This window comes from Amphiura filiformis, chromosome 3 (genome assembly GCF_039555335.1).
Source record: "Amphiura filiformis chromosome 3, Afil_fr2py, whole genome shotgun sequence".
Classification (NCBI taxonomy): Eukaryota; Metazoa; Echinodermata; class Ophiuroidea; order Amphilepidida; family Amphiuridae; genus Amphiura; species Amphiura filiformis.
In genome coordinates, this window is record NC_092630.1 from 37,949,154 (window position 1) to 37,968,739 (window position 19,586).

Here is a 19,586-nt window from a genome sequence, read left to right on the forward strand (position 1 = left end):
CTTTTGTTACCAATGTTTTATTATTTTTTGAGAAAAATGCAAAAATAGTCACAAATTTACCATTTAGTTATTTCTTTCTTCTCATTTATTACTTTCAGCAGAACTTTCTTTTTAAGTCAAAATTAATGTTCTTTCTATATAAACCATGACCCTTTTTTCAAGATGTTACTTAGGCCTACAAATTACCTTTTCTTTCTAATACTTGGAGACATCTAATGATTTGCTATGTAAGGCTTGCCCTTGAAATGTTTGTCAGATTTTATCAATCAATGATTCGCTTCAAGACACACGCTCTTACATATTACACATAGCTAGCTAAACAGGTTTTCCACTTTCTGCTTTCAACATCAAGTAGATAAACCTGTAACATATTTATGAAAATACAATCGATATATTCATGAAAGCCCATATTAAATGTACGAGCATGTTCCCTCATTTTAATGTGTCTTGCAATAAAAGAAACATAACCATCTATTCTCTCAGCAAAACAAAGCACAAGTTTGATATCGTCTCCATTTTTCAACAGCCAAGTCAAACACAATTTTGAAACCATTTTTTCATAATGTCATTCGCAACAAAATATATGTCAAGAATAGACTACATACATATTTTATCTCTCCACATCCTGTCACATTCCACCCACTGTTGACAGCCTAAATGAGCTATTCCAGTTGAAATCCATACACCTGACATGGGTGACCCCATTTCAAATCTATACACCCTGTGTGGGAGATTAAGGTTGTGTCTTCTATAGGGGGGTGTATGGATTTCAATTTAAATAGCCCAACATAAAGCTGAAATTCTGACTGATGTACGTGTTATGATTAACGGGTTTTGATGTTACAGGTATTAAAATTGGATTTGAAAAAGCTTCTCTTTGATGTATACTATATCTGAATGGCTAGCCACACTTATGTTTTACTAACCTAATATTAAACATCCGATTTTGATCCTTACCAAGATATTTCATATCTTAGAGACATCATATTACATCAAGAACCTTTTCCTATATAAAATTATGTATCCCTATCCAATATTTACACCCACATCCACAACATCATAAATATTGTGAAACCTTGAAAATAATGATTAATGAAATAGTTGTCTTATAAGGAGATGAACAAAATAGGACAAGAAACTAAGAATTGAAGGGCCTCATCAATAGCCCAGACACATAGTCTATTATCTACCTTTTAATGTCTTTCTTATACTTATAGACATCCTACTACGATGTAAGGCCAAGTAAAAAATAAAACATGTTTCACGTCCGGGTTTTCGAAAAAAAGGAGGAGGAGGGGCTTTTTATTTTCTATTTTTCATCGCAAAATTGGTGTAAATACCCATAATTAGAGCTGTTTTAGCGTATACAATAATGCCTGGAAAAAGAAGGAGGCCCTTTTTTATTTGTTGTTCTGAGAGTTACACCCCCTCCAATGATCACAAAACCTTCCTAAAATGTTTCTTGTATCTCAACAAGGCTATAGAAAGCATTCCAACTTCCTAGACATATTTTTTTAAAATTTATAACTGAATTTCAAAAAATAAAAATATATTTGATGAAACCTCAAAAAAGGAAGCGGCAGGCGACGTGAAACATGTTTATTTTTTATTTTGCCTAATATAATATCAAAACACCTGGCTCCAAGCACCTTTTCACCTCAAAAATATATTCCCTAATTTCTGACTCTCAAAATAGACAAAAATCCACAGGATAGCAAAAATGTATGCACAAGACATGTATCTATTATATTTTGACCTTCAACATTATGATATGAAGCTTTTTTAGTTGCCGTAAGTAATATTGAACTTGGAATACACACATGCAGTGCCTGAAATTAAATCATCACACTTAACCAATCAAGCCCTTAACACATATTTAAACCGCAACTGTGCCTTCCACACTTCATAAATCATTTGTTCCTATTTTCCGTATAAACACAAACTGTAATCTACAACAAATGAAAATAAACTGCAGTTGAATTGATTCATAAATAATGTTGTACTGATTTTCAAGAGTCAGCACATTTGATAATACAATCCACGGAATCAAGGGGGCATGCAGTGATTTAATTTCGGTAGATAATGAGCAATAACTCCTCATTGATCGCATAACCTACAAAAAAAACCTGTGAACATGACTACATGTACATGTGCGGTGGCGACGGAGTTCAAGTCGAGACACGCATGAAGAAAGATGTACACATCCTAGGTAAATTCTAAATGTCAATTCAATTCCAATGACACAGGGACATTGAAATAATATCAATCATGCTGTACATCATGCAGCTGACCTGGACTGGACGTTTACCGGACAAGCCAGTGGACGATGCAACAGCATCAAGGCACCATGCGTAGATGCTCATTTGATTTCATACGGCAGATTACATCTAAGCATGTAAATTAATTGACTTACAGAGATCTAAATTGTATACAAGTTCACATACGCCTACACACTGAGTTGATTTAACACAGCTTAATGTTTTTGCTAATTAATCTTGACCTTGACCAGCATATTTCTATATATTGATATATAGATAGATATATAGATAGCATGTACAATTAGATATAACTTGGTTAAGGTATGAGCACATCATCTATTGAAAGGATGTGCATGTAGTCTGTAGTGCTCAATGATATTTACATGCATCATATCATGTGGGTCATAATGGTGATGATTGTAACAGGTTGTACATGGCCATGAATAGCTCAAAAACATTACGCTAATTGAACACATTTTCATGTAGCACTATATGCAACTAAGAAAGCTAATTTATACAAAACAAATCTTTTTTTTTTTTTTGGCAATTTTCCTCCTCACTATTATTTATTTAACTAGTTACTTTTTATTTCCGTAAAAGTTATTGCTGTGTTATTAAACATTAATTCTTTGTTTTGGTTGATAAATTTGAAACAATAAATTTAAAACAAATTCCCACAAAAGCAAACAAAAATAATATATTTGCCAAAGATGAGTGGTACATCTCCCTATGAGGGAGATTAAAGCAATGTCTTCCACATGGCTTGCATGGATTTCAACTAGAAAAGCCAATCCTAACATTGAACCTAAGACCCTATTGAAACCACCAGAAAAATGCAGAAATACCAGAAGTAATATTGATGAATACTGTATCAATATTGGATGCTAGACAATAACTAAACCCATGGATGGGCAGAATGTTGGTGTTATAAAAAAGTATACAATTCCACTACTGTAGAACTAAATAGAAGAAGGAAAGAACATGACAGAAGAACTAAGATGTACCCTAAGTAAATTCAATGCATAGCACATGAGACAGGTTCAAATGTACATTGAATAATGAAATAAATTCCAGTGTTATGTACTAATATTACAGACAACATGCTCCTGATGTATATTTCTGACACTGTACTGATGATGACAAGTTTAAAAAGCTGTAGCTGGAATAAAAACTCATTTTCTTGCACCTTTTATATGTTTTACAAAGAGCAAATGAAACACCGTTGGCCGGCCGGCATCAATAAACTTCAAGAGTGCTTTACCATGTAACATTCTTAGGGAATTTACTCTGTAACATTATTGGGAAGAAGGATTCATATTCTCTCAATGTTTAATGAATGTAGAATGGAGTGATGCATTTTGAAGGAAAAAAGACAATAATTACATTCTCTCTCAAATAGGCCTGGTTTCCACCGACAGAATGAACCGTAATAGCATATCTATCAGAATGTTTTATTGTTTTTGGCATAACTTGTCATGTATAATAACCTAGATGTTCTTCATATTGCAACTACTTACCCAATACATGCATTGGGCTATTCCAGTTGAAATCCATACACCCCCTATGGAAAACATGACCATAATCTTCCACACAGGAAGTGTGAATTTCAAACAGGTTTACCTGAATGGATGATTCCATTTAAAATCTACACCCCCTGTGAGATTAAGGTTATATCTTCCATATGGGGTGTGAGGATTTCAACTGGAATAGCCCAATGTGTGTGATGCATTAATCAAGCAAAATGGGTCAGATGGTTCTGCAGAATTGATCCTAAGTCTATAGTTTGTTTGTTTGGCTTTTAATTGGTGAATATTATTGGTTTTTGATACTGTGCACATCAATAAAGTCCCAACTTACGCTAATGTCAAAATTCGCCCCAGTCACACATTATGCAATGCAAAACTAGCATTAATACAGTGGCCAACTGCAGGTATGTCATTCTATATAATGCATGATATTATGAGTCTCATTATTGTGCCAATTATAAGCCAGAACATGCTGTATTTGACAAAAGAATATTTGACTTCTTCTGCATATGTTTTGTTTTGTTTTGTTTTGCCTGCTTTGCTTGGGTTGGGTTGGGTTGGGTTGGGTTGGTTCATTGTGTTGTGTTGTGTTGTGTGTTGTTGTTTTGTGTTGTGTTCTGTATTGTTATGTTGTGTTGTGTTGTGTTCAGTATTGTTGTGTTGTGTTCTGTATTGTCGTGTTGTGTTCTGTATTGTTGTGTTGTGTTGTGTTCTGTATTGTTGTGCTGTGTTGTGTTGTGTTCTGTATTGTCGTGTTGTGTTCTGTTCTGTATTGTTGTTTTGTGTTATGTATGTTAGCTTGTGCTGTGCTGTGTTCTTTACTGTATTGTTGTGTTGTGTTGTGTTCTGTATTGTTGTTTTGTGTTATGTATGTTAGCTTGTGCTGTGCTGTGTTCTTTACTGTATTGTCGTGTTGTGTTGTGTTCTGTATTGTTGTTTTGTGTTATGTATGTTAGCTTGTGCTGTGCTGTGTTCTTTACTGTATTGTTGTGTTGTGTTGTGTTCTGTATTGTTGTTTTGTGTTATGTATGTTAGCTTGTGCTGTGCTGTGTTCTTTACTGTATTGTCGTGTTGTGTTGTGTTCTGTATTGTTGTTTTGTGTTATGTATGTTAGCTTGTGCTGTGCTGTGTTCTTTACTGTATTGTCGTGTTGTGTTGTGTTCTGTATTGTTGTTTTGTGTTATGTATGTTAGCTTGTGCTGTGCTGTGTTCTTTACTGTATTGTTGTGTTGTGTTGTGTTCTGTATTGTTGTTTTGTGTTATGTATGTTAGCTTGTGCTGTGCTGTGTTCTTTACTGTATTGTTGTGTTGTGTTGTGTTCTGTATTGTTGTTTTGTGTTATGTATGTTAGCTTGTGCTGTGCTGTGTTCTTTACTGTATTGTCGTGTTGTGTTGTGTTCTGTATTGTTGTTTTGTGTTATGTATGTTAGCTTGTGCTGTGCTGTGTTCTTTACTGTATTGTCGTGTTGTGTTGTGTTCTGTATTGTTGTTTTGTGTTATGTATGTTAGCTTGTGCTGTGCTGTGTTCTTTACTGTATTGTCGTGTTGTGTTGTGTTCTGTATTATTGTGCTGTGTTGTGTCGTGTTGTGTTCTGTATTGTCGTGTTGTGTTGTGTTCTGTATTGTTGTGCTGTGTTGTGTTGTGGTGTATTGTTTTACTTTGCTTTGTTAATTAAGTTTTGTTTCAACAATTTCAGGAATTAATTACACTGCTGTTTTAAAGGAAACCACACAAGAAATACCAATATTTGTTAGATTAAGTACACAAGACAAAATCCTCTCACCCAACTTTCCTTCATACAATCATCTTTCAACCATATACCTATTGCAACTGAACAGCTTTGGGTTTGTCCATAATTATGATATTAACACATGACTCAGATGATGCCACCTTGCACACCCATCCATAAGACAAGATAACTAGATGATGATACATCTTTGACCATGACTGCCACTTGACCTGACAAAATAGGTATTCTCCCATTTTACCATCTGACTACTGCTGATTGGTACAATATCACTAAATCTGGTGGCTGTCAATATAACATTTCCAAAAACTATTGTCTCTCTAACCAAAACTCTGACATGAGACCCACAACAGCTGATAATTATGCATTTGTAACTGATCACATTATACCATACAATACCAATCACGCACCCCATTACGTTGGATTCATGCAACAATGCACCTCACTGCGTAACGCAATAATATAATCTATTAAATGGGAGTGTTTTTTTGCAAGAGAACTATTTGCAAAAATAATAAATTATGGACATTAAATTTGAACGATATACTGTTTAAAAGAATTATTGACTGAAATTTTGCCATATAAACCAATGCATCCCATGAACCAACTCATTGCATGGTAGGAGTACCCATTTACAAAATCTGATTTTTGTCAATTTCTGCGAATACAAAATACCGGAAATCTGTTTTATCATTTACCAATCATGATCATTAGTTGATAATAAATATCAGCATTTAATCCACTTGGGCAAATACAATTGACATCATCAGAGTTTCAAAAAGTTGTCTGTAAGAAAAAAAAAAAAAAAAAACATGTTCTTGATTTTTTTTCTGATTTTTTTCTGGAAGAAGCTAAATGACCCTAAAGAATCACCAAAAGCTTGAAAAATCTAAAAATATTTCACAAACCCATTTTTAAAACGTTCTGAATTTTTTTTTCAAACAAAATTCTGTCTAAACCAATCAATTTTGGCAAAAAATCTCAAAAACGCAAAATCTGGGTCTACCGGCCCCGTAGAACAAGGTTTTTTTCCCCATCATCCAAGCGTAATTCTCTTTTGATTGAAAATTATTATTGTAAATGTTCCTTTCCTTTAATAGGAAATAATGAGAAATGGAAGTAAGTTCATTGTAATTATGATGTACTTTCATCAATTTCACCTGCATTCCCGGGCTACATTCACATCATTTTGTCTCTCCTGTGATGCTTTTATTACAATGTTGTTGTTGAAATAACTTCTGACAATGAATCTTGTGGACTATTAGCTAAACATGCAAATGCCTCCTGAAAACAACATTTAAAGGAAATTACCAACAATTTCTGATGTTAATATAATAAATAATAATAACAATAATAATAATAATACAAATATTATTAATGATCCAACATTTGCTGCAATTATGGGGATCAAAATCAAAACCGAAACATAGTCGTCATGCCGAACACCACCAAACTTGATGATAAAATTTTTGATACAATTTTGCGATAATTTACATTTGTAAGAGAGCTTACACTTACTATGTGATGGCTTAATTCCTTTTCAAAAAACCAGGAAAAATATGCAGGTACACACTTCTTTGCCGATTACTTATCCAAATCCAATATCAATCAAATGTTATTCCATAAACAGGCACTCATAAAAACACACACACATAGAATCCAATTTGAGGCAAATCCTTCTTGTACCGTCTCGGCATTCATCTACTTATATCCCAATTTGAGCTTCTTGCGGTCTTATTTCCTCAAAAAATCATACGGTTTGTCCCACACGTACATATGTCGGTTCGTCAAATAGAGGCGAAGGGAGAGAGTAAGTAAGTAAGTAAGCCCTGGGCTGGCTAGCGAGCTATAGCTTAGCATCCATATACAGGTTGGCTAACTTCTACTACCTACACGCACACTTGCGCACACACATTGCCCAGGATGTTGAGGAGAATATTTGCACTGTGTGTGCACTAGCCTCAGTAGAGCACTATCATAGATCCATGTGCGGCATGACTATACTCCATTCAAGCAAACTTGGGTGATAATTCCTAGTGTAACTGCTCCTGTGTTTCTGGCATATTGATGTGTCTCCTTAACCAAGGATGTAGCTTTAAAAGGTTCAGTAAAAGTGCACGTCTGTGTAATCAGTCACTCAATTCAATACAAGAACCATTTTGAATTTGCTAAATTAAGTAAAGTTTTATGTTACAGAGTAATACATTAACCTTTCTCACATTGCTACCTGTTAAAGAGAATCAATTATATTTCAAGCTCTACGTGGTTATCATTATTATTACAGAAAATGGCATTGGTAGTATTTATTCTGATTTATTTTTTGTATTTACTGTTAAGCAATATTTGCGATTTCGTATACATATTACTAACGCAGAAGTTGATAGCTTTATAGATTTGCCACACTTGTTTCAGAGATAATCACCCATCGATTCACTATCATGAGCTTGTACGCAATATCTAGTATGAACGGCTAATCAAGCTTGCAGCAAAATAGCCACAATAGCAAATTGGAATTGTGTATTAATTTAATATAAAAGTTAGAACAAACTAAAGATAAGTTTTCACTCCACCTATTTTTAGAGTTTCATAAAAATTTTACCATTTCTTATGTATTTCTTTATTTTTTGAAAATTACCTAAATTTTACCACATTATAATTTTTTTTACCAACATGAAGTGTGCTATGGTTTCCAAACTTTCAGGGATGGTGTATAAGCTTAATATCTAAATTCTCTCGCAAGCTTTTGTGGATAAAGTGTTTAATTTTTTAGAAAATTAATTTTTAAATGTTTGATTTTAGGGAAATTTAGAAACACCTATAACTTAAAATAGAAACACTTAATTAAAAAAAGCTGGCGAGAGAATTTTCTAAATTTGATTACCTTTCATATGACACCTTGTTTGTAGAAATTGGACCTATAGTTAGCTCCAAAAAAATTCTAGAATTTAGGTAAATTAGTTTTTCTAGAAAAAGTCAAGAAAATTGAAAAAAGTACTAACATTACCATTTCATATCTCCTTTGTTAAGGTCAATATCTTGGAAAAAATTGCTGGCCCATTCCATGTCAACTCCAGGGATGTGCACCGCAGCACCTCTTCAATTTTTTTCTTTTTTCTGTGTGGTGGTAGATATTGATGAGAAAGTAAAATCCTGAAAATTTGAGCTTCATACTCCATTTCGTTTTCCGTGGCATCAATTTGAAATTTAGGGGGTCAGCGTAAAAATGTGCTACATAGCCTTGCATGTATAATGATTTGGAGGTCCATAAATGTATAAAGGCAACCCTTTAAAATGTTTGAAAAGTATGTATCCTGCCAATATCTTTTTGGTGTAGAATGTCTGTATCAAGAAATATCTTCAACTCCTTTACTTTAAAAGATATAGGGCCCTCAAAATGCAACTTCGTCCCACCAGGACCAACTTTGGGGGGGTCAGAACTCCAAAAGTAAAAATAATTTCTCAGCTCAATTTTTTTGCCAATCATGCCCTTTTGGTAGAGAATCCTACCAAAGGGCTCTATCAATAAATGGAGCATATTATTTTACATTTGGAGTTCTGACCTCCCAAAGTTGGTCCTGGAAAACCACTTTTTTTCTGATACATTTGACCCCCTGAAAAACAATGTCAGACAGGATTTGCCCCACCATCAACTTTCAAAGTTTTGAAGGGTTCTTGGACAACATTTCTGACCTCCAATATTGCTCTTAGGGTCTTGATGGCTTCAACACATCAGTTACGTTTGACCTACTCCATAGATTGTACAAATTGATTTTGCATGGATAAATGAGTATGAAGCTCAATTTTGGATTTTACTTTCTCATCAATATCTACCACCACACAGAAAAAGAAAAATTGAAGAGGTGCTAGGTGCACATCCCTGAGTTGACATGGAATGGGCCTGCTGTCCTTTATTCAGTAGCATTTTTGCAATAAAATAAATTAAAAACCAGATTTATACAGTGGGTATAAAGAAAAGAAAATCACATTTAAACAAATTACTTGTTTTCAAAAATTAAGCCGATTTGAAGAACTTGGCAACATGCCAAAAACATGCCATGTGTAAAGTCTATGGGGTTTTCCAATCACAAAAAATTACATAAGTCAAAAACGCTCTTTTGGAAAAAATTAAAAATTGGCAGGTGAGTTTTTCTCGCCCATCTACACATTCTGTATCATTTTCAAGCAAATCTGAGCATGACACCGTAGCCGTTCATACTACCTTAAGCTAATCAGTGTTCCCTCTATAACAATACTCCATGAAGGTAAACTTCAAATACTGAAGAGAATAAAAATCCCTTTAAAAAGGGATGTGCTGGGACATGGTTGTTCACAATGAGTAACTTCATATTTCTTTTTGTAAAAATAGTCAAAATAATTTGAAGTGGCAAGATTCGGTTGGTTCAAACCCCAAAATCAGGCACTTTTCCCCAGATACTGATGACTCAGTTGGATTCATTACATCAGTTCCATTCCAATTCTTATACTTCAATTCATATGCTCTTTACGTTCACGTTGTCACTCCTCTTCAGGTTTACGTTCACCAACTTAAAGCCCAATACGAACAATTCCAAAATTTGACCCCTATATGACCTATGACCTCAAAACATTTTCACTCACCTGATGCTTCCTTACGCAGAGATTATTATCACTAGGTAATGTTTGACATTGAAATTTACTTTTACAAAGGAGAGCAATTCCCCCCATTGAATGTTTACTGATAATATTCTTAGTAACAAAATTCAATCATTACTTAGGACCTATGCCCTAAAGCTTCATTCTAGTTGTGACATATTTGTCATCATAAAAATAGACCCAAATATTTGAAGGTGATGTGTGCATCAATAGCTTTTGGTCATCATCGTGTTACCAGGAAATGTACATATTTCCAATATTCAGTGATCTTGCTTATTTATTAACACAGGTCTTCGATGTGAGGGATTCAACTTTTACAATGTTTACTGCATGTTGCATGTTGCATGGTCAAACATGTTACATGTGTAGTTGAAGACATAAAAGATAACAGACCACCACAGACAGATCACTAGGAACATAAATAGAGTAAGATGTGTAAATTAAATATGTCATCATAACTCAGCAGATAGCTCTCACCAGAGATATTGGATCACATACCATACAACACACTGAGATACTGAACTCCTACAAAGCATGTATGGTACCCGGTGTGTCTGCCCACATGATCCCATAGCCTGCCAAGATAAGTGTTCTAGTGAAGAGAACCAGCAAAACTTCCTAAAACATATACCTATTTTACCTTAACATGCAAAATCAACACAATATTTCTGATATCTGCACAGGCCAATTTTAGTATTTCTGTTTGTCATAACCATTTTGATCAATTTTTTGCAACATTTTTACAAGTTTCCGTTTTCTTCATGAATTACTTATAGAAACAACAGAAAACAGAACCCAAGCAATAAGTGCTGGGTTGCCGTTGGCAACCCAGCACAAAAAAATATTTATCAACAGCATTTTGCAATTTTGGAAGACCTATCTTCTTTTGTCATTAGCTGAGAAGCTATTTTTAATACAAATTTCATCTCTCTGTCTTTGAGCCAAATTATACCCAACACAGTTTTCAATGGTTTTTAATATTTTGATTTATTAACCAAATTAAAAAGCTCATAAAAATGAGCTACTTTGGAGGAGTTCCAGTGACTCACAAACCCCAAGTTACCCAATAGTGGAACAATGTTCATATATCTCATTCAACGTGATACAGGGCAAACCGTGTTTAATATCCTTAGTCTTACCAAATCATGGAGCGTTTTACTATGTAGCAGACTTGCCATACAGTATAGAGTAGAAATACCCAGGGTCTTTCCTGCTCATTGATTAACCTGTCCTGAGTTACAGCTTATTGGTTGGCTTGATAATTTTCAATCAAGAAATAAAAGACTTCTGCTGCCAAGTTTTTGATCAAATATTGTGTGGATGAGTTTGTGTGGGGGTGTGTGCCTGCTTGTAGTGGGGAGTCGGTTGGTGTCTGTATGTATATATAGATGTGCGTGTGGGGGTGGGGGTGTCTGTGCATGTGTGAGTGCACATGTGCTGCATGACATGGTGTTGTTATTGGTCACCCATGTAAGTCACTATCAGACTCATATATGCACAGGAGGTAAACCCACCTTGCATGGAACTTATTTCAAAATCTTATAAGAGCAATTTCATTAAGTCAAGGATCTGCCAGTTGTAGTCTGGATTCCAGTGTATTGAACGCATAGCTGCAGAAATTACAGAATTCGTTACTTTCTTTGTAGAACGGGGAAAAATATATGGGTCAAAATGGCTGCAGGTAGCTCACAAATTACAATAACAACCAAATTCTCAAATACAAATATCACACTTTTGGGAATTTTTTTTCAAAACTAATTTTTATTTTTTATTTTTATTCTGGTTAATACCTTTTTCATTTTTTCATTTGGGCACCACATCAGTAAAACCAGGTGATACTATTGATAAAGTCTCCAGCTTGCCACTTGCAAATATCATTCATTTCCTCAACCATCAATCGATCAGGCCTCTCTTTATAAATATTCAATTCAAATTGCATGCAAGAATGGTACATGTATATGTTACTGAAAATTTCATGGGAAAGCTGTTATCAGCCAATTTATACCAATAGTGTAAGTATGCAATTACTAGCAACAACACTTTCATGTTGGCAAGATTTTTCAGTAAATTTGTACTGCCACGGCAATCCACAACCAAAAAATTCTCAAGCTAAATAAAATGTCCCTCCTTATAATTTAAATACATATACGAAATGTGTAAACCAATTCATACATTCCGACATTCAGGCTGACGTCAAGGCATGCACAATTGGCAAGGTATTAGACTTTTCCATGTTTACTAATCCATCACGTTCACATGCACAGATAATCTCAATATCACTTTTGGCATAAAATGATAACACTTTGTATGCCTTCTTTATCATATTTAATGAGGCGAACTGAGCATGCTGGTAAGCCCCCTATTTATGGATAGGATTTGGTGCTCACAATCTCCAATACCATGTAAGAGGCTAATTAAAATGTACATCATGGGGGAGTGGGAAATTTAAAGGGCCACTTTTTTCAGGAAGAAACACATTTTTTTCAGGAAAAATGAAAGAAAAAAGTGTTGAATTTCCCCATTCCCCTGATGTAAATATTGATCACTCCCTCAAATTTAAAGGGCCACTTTTTTCAGGAAGAAACCCATTTTTTCAGGAAAAATGAAAAAAAAAAGGTTGAATTTCCCCATTCTCCTAATATAAATACTGACCGCTCCCTCAAATCTGTAGATGTTCACACTCTTTAAGTCGTTAAGCTTAGTAAAGATGCCGCTTCTACTATACCTTCCTATACAGGTGTCATACAGTTATCACTTGTTCACATTAGTCATTAATCCATACTTATTACCAATCGTACAAAACCTGTCTCATTTAGCTTTCCTGGCACCATCCAAGTTTCCTACTTTTGAGCTCCATAAGGTGACAAAAAAATTGGTGTTAATCAGATCTATTACAAGCAATTTGCCTGTCACGACGGCACAAATGCACCATCCAGAAATAACAATATGGTGCTTTAGGTGCGTAGAACACAATAAATTTAATAACAATTTGTTACGTAAATAAATTGATAATAAATTTGATTGTAAAGACGGTATCATATCTAGGATACAAGGACTGAAGTGCTGCTGCGAGAAGACATTTCCTTATCTTGTTTACCGTTCCTTAGCAACGATTCATTGTTACACAAGTGACAGGATCTTGACATTTGGTGTGATATTGATATAATGTCACAATATATTTCAAAATTCAACTACTAGTGGTGAAGAGTCCATCTCCGAGTGATAAATCTTAGTCGCTTAGACCTATAGCAGCCAGCCTCTCTTATTGAATATAAAGAAATTGATAAGGCATGAAGCTTCATATCCATCAGGTTTATTAAACTTTGCATTCATCGCTACCTACAACTTGTACAATAGGAAAGCCAAATAAAAGGAAAGGAACCAAACACAAGGATGTTACAAATACAGCATTAAGTCTGATTCAGACTCCACATTGCAGCACGATGCGATGCTACGATGCTATAAAAACTGAAATCTGAGCCAGGTTTTTTACAAACTCAGCAGTGAAAATTCCCATCGCGCGGTGGAAATTTCCGTCCGCGATGGAGTTGAACTTTATCACATCGCGCTATGATATCGCAGCCGTGCACGGTTGTGATTGGCTGCTGGAAAATCCAGGTTAGCAGAATGACCACAAAAGGAGATGCAGACCCCACATGCTTTTAAAACATCGCAGCATTGCGCGATGAAATTGAAATTTCATCACACGATACTGCAATGTTTTAAAAGCTTTGCAACATCGCATAGCGCTGCGATGTGGAGGCTGAATTGAACTTTACTCTTTGATTTCATGAACAACAATTGCTTAAAATCACTGCCAACTCACAAATTCTGATCATTAGCAAAAGTCTGCTTGACCTTTTCAAAATTTTGTTTATTTTGGGCAAATTCAATAATTTCTACTGCACTTTTAATGTCAGACTTATAATGGGATATTCCAATTGAATTCCCTACACCCCTATATGGAAGACATTACCTTAATCTTCCATGCATGGAGTGTGAATATCAAAGTGGTTTTACCTGAGTGGGTGACTCCATTTGAAATCTAAATTTGATCATTTCTACTGCACTTTTAAGGTCAGACTTATTATGGATATTCCAGTTTAATTCATTACACCCCCATGTAAGATATTACCTTTATCTGTAGGGAGTGTGAATATCAAAGTGGATGGGGGTGAGTGGGTGACTCCATTTGAATTCTACACAATCTACACAAATTCGATAATTTCTACTGCACTTTTAATGCCAGACATATAATGGGATATTCCAGTTGAATTCCCTACACCTCTATGGAACATGGAAGGCATTGCCTTAATAATCTTCCACACAGAGAGTGTGAATATCAAAGTGGGTTACCTGAATAGGCGACTCCATTTGAAATTCACACCCTTGTGTGGAAGATTAAGGTCATGTCTTCCATAGGGGGTGTATGGATAATAACTGGAATAGTAAAATGACACCTGTAGAATAGCATCAATAATAAAGGAAAATGCAAATAGGCCTAATCAGATCAAACTTTATAAAACTTTTATTTTATTTTCCAACTTTATTCTTTGTCAGCAATTCTCCCCCAATCTACATAGGACACATTCAGTTGGTGAAATGCTTCACTGTCATAGTTACCCACATTGGACTCAACAGATACTTGACGACTATACCCAGACTATCTGATATGTAACAAGCTGGCACTGGACAAACACATGGCAAATATTTCACAACCATCTGCCGCAGTGTCAATTAAAATATGTTCATCGCCATGTTCACAATTACCCAGGGAATTTTGGTTCCGTCGCTTGCTGATGCTTCTAATATGATCAATGATCAAGGCGTAAGTTAAACTTTTTGAGGTTTGGGTGTCACTACAAGTCATGGAGTTTTTAGCACTTTACACCAAGTGCTGCACTTTTTGCAGTTCTCTGGAAACCATTTTCAGTTTAAATTACAATTCATAAGATGAACAACAGTGTTTCAAGAACAGCAGTCAAGCACAGAAGATTCGGTGGCACTATAATATCATAAATAATTGTCAATGGTCCAATATTGACACAAACACCCCCACGCTGACAAGGACACACATGCAGCCCCACGCTCTTCCCCCACCCCCAACATACATAACCTCTGATATAATCATAGGCTATCTTTGCATTGCTCTGATGTTTTGTTTTTGAGCCATTTCAGAATATTGTGAAACTTATTGGATAATATACTGATTGAAATGCCAGATTTGTATAGCTTCCTAATTATGTGTACCCATAATTTTAAACCATGGATATGGATTTTAAACCATGGACTTGTGTTATCTCGTCAAGGGAAGTTGAGCAGTATCAACGGAGAAGAACAATTTTTAAGTCTTTATTAAGCCATCTTAAGCAAAATCAAATTTGTTGAAATCAGATAAGGCTCAAATAATTAACACATTCACAAGTCATCCCCTATTAAAACCATCCACAAAACGTGATATCAAGATATTAAGGAACATTTCAAACTTTCTTTTCTTCTTGAAAGTACAAAGTACACCACAACAATTTGCTTTTGGTCACTCCTAATAGGACACACATGTCTTAGTTCAGTCTGAGACATATCTCATTGCTTTATCTCTCATACCCATCTAATCTTGTCACCCACTGTCTGTCAAATATCGCACATTTCCTCCGGTAATTTTCAAAATGTTTCATCTTCATTTCCTTTCTAAGGAACGACAAAAGCAAGCCAGATTGAAAACTTATGTCAAAATTGTGGTGATGTGTTTCTCCCTGTAGAAATAAGTATTGTGAATTACTACAGGGTACAAAAGTTTGGAAGAGAGGAACAAAAATATCAAAAGCAATGGAACTGGAGAAAGTGTGATTTTCACACTCAAGAGATGAAACAAGAGACATCCACTAGGATCCACAACATGCTCATCTATCCAGGCTCAGTTCTATAACCCCAATACAATTGCACATTCATTTAATAAACTTTGAAAAATTGAGTACAAAAACTCGTACTCTGCAACATGAGGTCAAATTTTGCACTCTGATTGTTTAATTGAGATTATTGAACTATGCAATTGGGATGAGGCTATTGTGGTCCATAGTGATGGGATAAGGCAGAGAGTGTGGTTCCCAGTTCAATCCCTGGTGGGAGCAACTTATTGGGAGAAAAAGTCTGAATTTAATTGGTAGACTTCTGCTCTCCCCATGTTTCATTTGTGACCAGATCTGGTCCAATCAAGCTAATAGATCTGGTCCAATCAGGCTAATAATGAAACGCGAGATATAGGCAAAAAGTGAGGAGAAACAACAATAAAAAACATAAGAAAATGGACATATAAAAGGTTCATAAACTTTGCAACCAAGTATTTAAGAGACCTGGGGATTCAACATCAGTAATTGCATGTACTGAGCAAGTAAGTAATGGTAGTGACTCAATTTTCAAAATGTCCTACTTTGGCCAGAGTGGATCAGATTGGGTCACATTTAGAATGTTGTTAATGAACCAAGATAGTCCTCAAGCCTTCAGGAGACATAAAGACATTAGTTCTGTGTACATGGAGCCATTCCTGTTCATGTAATCACAGTCAGTTTCAAAAAGAGTAGGGTATTACTATAAGCTACCAACTGGTGTCTCAATGTTTATGGGGAGCTCTTCACATTTGGCACCTATCTGCTGACAATGTAGCAGCAAAAAAGTACTAAACATTTTTGATTAAAGTAGACTTGCTGCAGCAAAAAAGAGTTTAAAATAAAGAATGGTGTGCACACCTGAGAGTTGCACAAAAAAACAATTCTTAAGAGAGATTTTCTCAATTGTGAATGAAGTTTCCTGCAAAATTATTGATATTTATGGTAATTACATTAAAAAGTTGACGGCAACTCTGTCACACTTACATCGTTTCAATTTAGCCTGGATTATATGTTTCCTAAGACTAATTTATTTGAACTTTTAACCCAGATATCCCAGCATTCAACACCTAGCTGCTTAGAACTTACAGAACTTTTCAAACTAGAGACAAGTTATATGAAACTAGATTTCCAAAAAACAATGTACATACGTCACAATGATGCAATAAGATATAAAAAAAACCATTTGTTTACACAAATATGTTACTGTCTTGAAATATTGTTACTTGACAAATGTTGATATCATCAAAGCTCAAACTTTGAATGCTCATATCCTGTCAATTTCATTATTTCCACGCATACTATTTATATTTTCCTTCTTAAAGCCATATTGTAGCATTTCCATAAGAAATAGAATTGTATTTCTTTTCCAAAAAATGTTAGTTTTCACCATCAGATATGTCCCGTTTAAATTTTGCCCCAAACAGATGAGGCAATTCAAAGAAAATCACTACTTAATACCAGTGTATATGTGCCTAATACAGGCCACTCTGTCGAATGTGACTGAGGTCAGTCATTTTGATGTGTTATGACCTTACCCCCACGCCATGTACATACTGTGTTATGAACATTGTGTACACATTTGACTAATATTTTGAACGGTGTACTCCATCATTTTATTCAAAATCTCAGCTTTTGACAAAACTTCAGGACCTAAAGCCTTGATTTTTGCAGGGTATTAGTTTATTTAAGTACATTACAAAGGTGGAAAAACAGAATTTTAAAAAACATTGAGGGTGTTCTCTTCAGCAACTGTTATAAAACGACTTAGAGCTTTTTCATAACAATTTATTTAAATTTTTCTATAATCAGTTCAATTATCTTTATGTTTCAGAGGCTTGAAATGTATCTTTGGAAGATGACATGTCTATAAAAGTATTTTTAACGAATATAAACGGTCTCTGAGGATGGGACTAACTTTTCAATCTACACCTTTAAAATCTACCAATCCAAACGTCAAACAATGTGCTTTTTATATATGCTCCATGCTATTATTGGTTTGACTAGGCAGTTATTGAATGCATACATGTTTACTGTTTACTCCAACCAGTCATATCTACAGACATACATTGGCTGTATATGGGCCATTCCAAGCGTTGCGGAATGATGCAAACTGCCTTTGTACGAATTTCTTTTTGATGCAGCAGCCAAATATGTATTAACAGCACAAGGTGAATAGCATAATGTTAAAGTATTTTTGGTTAGTGAATGATTAAGGTAGGAGAAACTTTTCCAAACCACCTAATTTCCTAATTTGCATATGCAAAGTTCAAGCGTTATGGAATGATGCGCCGGGACCAGTATTTTTGCACTAAAACATTTTTGACAAACTCTGTGAGTTTAGTAATCTGAGATATTAAATTTGCCACTTAATCTGAAGCTTAGGATGTAAACTGACAATTGTCAGTATCGATTTAAAAAAAATTTGGGCATCGTCTCTTTATGCCAAATTTTCCGACACTAGGTCACGTTATGAATGATGCAAGGAGCGTTATGGAATGATGCTGTGTGTAAAATCCCATAGAAAATGAAAAGCAGTCCATGTTTGAAAATAAAAATAAATAGATCAATAAATTTGAGTAAATTGTGTTTTATATACTTTGCTACTTATGTTAGCTGACAAATATCAATATTTATCCAAAAATATTTATCACCGATTTTTTTAAATCAGATAACTTGTGTTGCATGTTCACATTTTGAAACTAAAATTATGTCAACATTTTGCTAGTCTAAACTTCTTGGAAGTGAAATTTAGCACTGGGTGTTAGCCATAGGATGTAACATAACAACTATCACCATCTATCAAGAAATAATCATCACTGTTTTTATTTTATCGTAAATTTAAAGAAAAAATCCTTGCAATCCATGAATCCTTATGGCGCTATGGAATGATGCATGGGGTTTTGTGGAGTTATGTCACTTACAATGGTTCAGGCAATGCTGAAACATCAATTACTGTAAAGATAATTCTGTGCAATGCATTTCAGAAAGTTCTAACCCAAAATTGTGAATATTTTTTTCAAACGGGCACATTATGAATTATGCATCATTCCATAACGCTATGAATGATGCAACTTTAATTGGTCGTTACCGCCGCACAAATTAGACTTTTTGAAAATTATTTTTGGGTCATTGGATAGGGATGAATAAATTTGCTTTGCATTCTAGTTTCAATGAAAATCAACCTTATTTTAAAATTGCAGTGGTAATAAATGATATTTTTTTTTTTTGGAATGATGCTTTTAATCGTAAAATTGGTACTCAAACAATGCTGACGTAGCTACACGTTATAAAATTTGAAAATTTCTGGTGTTTATATTTTGAGCTACTTATAAACTTTATATTCACATGCATAATTTGTTTCCAAAATTTTACAGTACAGAGCAGTTGCTGTGTTTTTAGTTTTGCTGCTTTTACCAGTCAAGAATATGCAAATTTATGCAAATTAGGATGTTTTTCTAACAATGGACACCATTTCCTCCTAAAAAGTATGTTTTCAGAAAATATAGCTTTTTAGCTACAATATGAGACCAAAATCAC

At 34.7% G+C, this 19,586-nt stretch overlaps 1 protein-coding gene across 6 annotated transcripts in view; it reads right to left on the bottom strand.

The window, feature by feature from the left end:
• The window catches only part of LOC140148463 (receptor-type tyrosine-protein phosphatase gamma-like), a 117,293-nt gene that overhangs the window by 74,555 nt on the left and 23,152 nt on the right, over positions 1 to 19,586 (bottom strand). Inside the window, exon 1 of one of the 6 annotated variants that reach the window (XM_072170424.1) lies at positions 7,051 to 7,455. The exons of the other annotated variants lie outside the window; for them this stretch is intronic. The gene's annotated coding sequence lies outside the window, so the exon portion shown is untranslated. Of the gene's footprint in view, positions 1 to 7,050; positions 7,456 to 19,586 lie in introns of those variants that run through there. 6 annotated transcript variants of the gene reach the window in all.